The sequence below is a fragment of the Schistocerca serialis genome, unplaced genomic scaffold (genome assembly GCF_023864345.2).
Source record: "Schistocerca serialis cubense isolate TAMUIC-IGC-003099 unplaced genomic scaffold, iqSchSeri2.2 HiC_scaffold_1242, whole genome shotgun sequence".
NCBI classification, from domain to species: domain Eukaryota; kingdom Metazoa; phylum Arthropoda; class Insecta; order Orthoptera; family Acrididae; genus Schistocerca; species Schistocerca serialis.
In genome coordinates, this window is record NW_026047450.1 from 7501 (window position 1) to 12500 (window position 5000).

Sequence of the window (5000 nt, forward strand, 5' to 3'; positions counted from 1 at the left end):
AATACTGCCTCCTGTCACAGTACACAAACAATGGCAGGAATGAAAGACACAGATCTGCCACAACCTTGGAATCGGAGCGCCGCCTGTCATGAGCCACAAGTGCATCCTGACGTGACAAATCGGATGATCCCGCAGGCATGCACTTACGATAATCACTATCAACGAACCTGCCGCCCCCTCCCCCCCCAAAATACACCTTTCCCTACAACGTGTACCTTAACCTAAGCTATATTGTACCTTAACCTAAGCGATATTGTACCTTAACCTAAGGTATATCGTACCTTAACCTAACCTACATTGCGCCTTCACCTAACCTACGTTGTACCTTAACCTAACCTACGTTGTACCTTAACCTAACCTACGTTGTACCTTAACCTAACCTACGTTGTACCTTAACCTAACCTACGTTGTACCTTAACCTAACCTACGTTGTACCTTAACCTAACCTACGTTGTACCTTAACCTAACCTACGTTGTACCTTAACCTAACCTACGTTGTACCTTAACCTAACCTACGTTGTGCCTTAACCTAACCTACGTTGTGCCTTAACCTAACCTACGTTGTGCCTTAACCTAACCTACGTTGTGCCTTAACCTAACCTATGTTGTGCCTTAACCTAACCTATGTTGTGCCTTAACCTAACCTATGTTGTGCCTTAACCTAACCTATGTTGTGCCTTAACCTAACCTATGTTGTGCCTTAACCTAACCTATGTTGTGCCTTAACCTAACCTATGTTGTGCCTTAACCTAACCTATGTTGTGCCTTAACCTAACCTATGTTGTGCCTTAACCTAACCTATGTTGTGCCTTAACCTAACCTACGTTGTGCCTTAACCTAACCTACGTTGTGCCTTAACCTAACCTACGTTGTGCCTTAACCTAACCTACGTTGTGCCTTAACCTAACCTACGTTGTGCCTTAACCTAACCTACGTTGTGCCTTAACCTAACCTACGTTGTGCCTTAACCTAACCTACGTTGTGCCTTAACCTAACCTACGTTGTGCCTTAACCTAACCTACGTTGTGCCTTAACCTAACCTACGTTGTGCCTTAACCTAACCTACGTTGTGCCTTAACCTAACCTACGTTGTGCCTTAACCTAACCTACGTTGTGCCTTAACCTAACCTACGTTGTGCCTTAACCTAACCTACGTTGTGCCTTAACCTAACCTACGTTGTGCCTTAACCTAACCTACGTTGTGCCTTAACCTAACCTACGTTGTGCCTTAACCTAACCTACGTTGTGCCTTAACCTAACCTACGTTGTGCCTTAACCTAACCTACGTTGTGCCTTAACCTAACCTACGTTGTGCCTTAACCTAACCTACGTTGTGCCTTAACCTAACCTACGTTGTGCCTTAACCTAACCTACGTTGTGCCTTAACCTAACCTACGTTGTGCCTTAACCTAACCTACGTTGTGCCTTAACCTAACCTACGTTGTGCCTTAACCTAACCTACGTTGTGCCTTAACCTAACCTACGTTGTGCCTTAACCTAACCTACGTTGTGCCTTAACCTAACCTATGTTGTGCCTTAACCTAACCTATGTTGTGCCTTAACCTAACCTATGTTGTGCCTTAACCTAACCTATGTTGTGCCTTAACCTAACCTATGTTGTGCCTTAACCTAACCTATGTTGTGCCTTAACCTAACCTATGTTGTGCCTTAACCTAACCTATGTTGTGCCTTAACCTAACCTACGTTGTGCCTTAACCTAACCCATATTGTACCTTAACCTAACCCATATTGTACCTTAACCTAACCCATATTGTACCTTAACCTAACCCATATTGTACCTTAACCTAACCCATATTGTACCTTAACGTAACCTAATTTGTGCCTTAACGTAACCTAATTTGTGCCTTAACGTAACCTAATTTGTGCCTTAACGTAACCTAATTTGTGCCTTAACGTAACCTAATTTGTGCCTTAACGTAACCTAATTTGTGCCTTAACGTAACCTAATTTGTGCCTTAACGTAACCTAATTTGTGCCTTAACGTAACCTAATTTGTGCCTTAACGTAACCTAATTTGTGCCTTAACGTAACCTAATTTGTGCCTTAACGTAACCTAATTTGTGCCTTAACGTAACCTAATTTGTGCCTTAACGTAACCTAATTTGTGCCTTAACGTAACCTAATTTGTGCCTTAACGTAACCTAATTTGTGCCTTAACGTAACCTAATTTGTGCCTTAACGTAACCTAATTTGTGCCTTAACGTAACCTAATTTGTGCCTTAACGTAACCTAATTTGTGCCTTAACGTAACCTAATTTGTGCCTTAACGTAACCTAATTTGTGCCTTAACGTAACCTAATTTGTGCCTTAACGTAACCTAATTTGTGCCTTAACGTAACCTAATTTGTGCCTTAACGTAACCTAATTTGTGCCTTAACGTAACCTAATTTGTGCCTTAACGTAACCTAATTTGTGCCTTAACGTAACCTAATTTGTGCCTTAACGTAACCTAATTTGTGCCTTAACGTAACCTAATTTGTGCCTTAACGTAACCTAATTTGTGCCTTAACGTAACCCATGTTGTGCCTTAACGTAACCCATGTTGTGCCTTAACGTAACCCATGTTGTGCCTTAACCTAACCTATATTGTGCCTCAACCTAACCTATATTGCGCCTTAACCTGACGCACGTTGTCGCTGAACCTGCTCTGTAATTGTTATGCAACTCGTTAAATTAGTGTAGTGTTGCCTAACCGCAACCCTCGCAATATAGTTCGCTATTCGCACTGCCCGGTCCCCTGTGTATCGCGTCATGTTAAACACCTTGCAGGTGTTGCTGACTTTCCACATGCTCCTGCTATACACTGTAATGTGGATAGCAGCAGGACGTACATGCCCCCCCCCCTTCCCCCCTGCCTTCGCAAGCTGGTCGTTGAGAAGTTTGCATGTTCAATGCCCTTCGCATGCCGACGTACTCAGCCTACGTTGTGGTACGGCCTGTCACCTGTCCGCCGATGTACGCAAAACCCACAAACTGTACTGCACATTGGTCCGTATGTACTGAATGATACATCGTGGCACATGTGTGACCGTACGACGACTGCGCCTAGCAACGGCAGACCATACAGTCCAAATATTGTGCACGCAGCTACGTGTCGTCTCCCTATAAGAGCTGGATTGCAGTGTGGTACGCCATTCAGACGTGTGGGAGGAACGGACGCCCTGGATGGCGATCAGCATGAGCAGTCTGTTGATGTAGTGGAGCGTGTATTCGGACGTAGTCGTCTCTTCTCACACACCGTGATAGCATGTTGCACCGCGTTCCACATCTGCGACATCCTGCAGAGGCCGGCTGACAGTCGTTCGCGCAATGGACACCGCATACGTACGGGGGCTACCTTCCACGTGTTCTCGAGGCGTGCACATGTTGTTGCGTCTATGTGGGCAGACGTAGTGTGTTGTGACACCTGACACAGGCATGCAATACTCGTTGCAAATGGCGATGGACGTCTACGTTTGCTGGTGACGTTACGCAAATGAACAACAGGTAACCCGTTGTGGTGCGGTTGTTCTCGCTAGAGGTGAATCAGTGTTGGCGACGATCGGTCGAGCTATTAACCGGTTGTTTCAGGGATACCCACCATGCCCACGAACGTGAAAGGGGACCCACCATGCCCACGAACGCGAAAGGGGATCTGGGTGTGAGGCGATACGCGGCGGTGGCTGGGTGGGACCGTCCCCGGCCGGTGAGGGGGGGCCGCCCGGCGTGCTGGCAGCGCGGTGCGTGGGCGCACGCGCTACAGCCGGCTGGTGGGGGCGGCCAGTGGCAGGCGCGCCGGCCGACGGACGCGGCAGGCGGCGCAGCTGCGCGCCGGCGCCCCCTGCTCGCGGCGCCTTGCGGCCAAAGTAGGTCCTCGCGGGCCCGGTGCGAAGCGCGGTGGCCATCTGCAGTGTGCTGGTCCGATTGAGGACTGTGTGCGCTGAGGATGCGCCGCCGCCCGGCGCTCGGCGCCGCGACGCCGTCTGCTGCTCGGTCGCCCCAGCGGTTCTCGCAGGTGGTTTGTATCGCAGCTGTGCGGACGTGTTGGCGCGTGCGCTGTGCTGGGAGAGTTCGCTTCGGCACCCAAGTGGGGCTTTTGTCCTTCTGTGGCGCTGGCGTTGGAGCTGCCGGTCACCGTAGGTGGCGCGTGTTGTCTCCCGCCGGCAATGCCACGACAGCACGCTCCCGGGCCTCTGTCGGCAGCGGCAAGCTCAGTTGGGAGCACGGGTGGTCGCACCTAAAGCGTCTACTCGCCTAACTCCGGGCGATTGCGCCTCTCTCGAACCCGACCAAGTACTTAGGACGGCGCTGCGCGCCGCCGGGACCTGAGAGGGTTTCGAGGTGTGTTGTGCAGGGGAGCTCAGCCTCCTCCTGTTTGCAGAATAATTGAGCGGACGCTTGCGTGTTCGCGCGGGCCCCCGGGACACACTCCCGGGCGGCCGGCTGCTCAGCTCTAGTTGACGCAGCTCCCTGGTTGATCCTGCCAGTAGTCATATGCTTGTCTCAAAGATTAAGCCATGCATGTCTCAGTACAAGCCGCATTAAGGTGAAACCGCGAATGGCTCATTAAATCAGTTATGGTTCCTTAGATCGTACCCACGTTACTTGGATAACTGTGGTAATTCTAGAGCTAATACATGCAAACAGAGTCCCGACCAGAGATGGAAGGGACGCTTTTATTAGATCAAAACCAATCGGTCGGCTCGTCCGGTCCGTTTGCCTTGGTGACTCTGAATAACTTTGGGCTGATCGCACGGTCCTCGTACCGGCGACGCATCTTTCAAATGTCTGCCTTATCAACTGTCGATGGTAGGTTCTGCGCCTACCATGGTTGTAACGGGTAACGGGGAATCAGGGTTCGATTCCGGAGAGGGAGCCTGAGAAACGGCTACCACATCCAAGGAAGGCAGCAGGCGCGCAAATTACCCACTCCCGGCACGGGGAGGTAGTGACGAAAAATAACGATACGGGACTCATCCGAGGCCCCGTAATCGGAATGA

General features: G+C 49.9%; 1 non-coding gene across 1 annotated transcript in view; it reads left to right on the top strand.

The window, feature by feature from the left end:
* Nucleotides 1-4467: 4467 nt before the first annotated feature.
* LOC126436727 (small subunit ribosomal RNA) overlaps nucleotides 4468-5000 on the top strand; it is a 1909-nt gene continuing 1376 nt past the window's right edge. Inside the window, exon 1 of the ribosomal RNA XR_007580873.1 lies at nucleotides 4468-5000. This exon is cut by the window's right edge and continues 1376 nt beyond it. This is a non-coding gene — a ribosomal RNA (small subunit ribosomal RNA).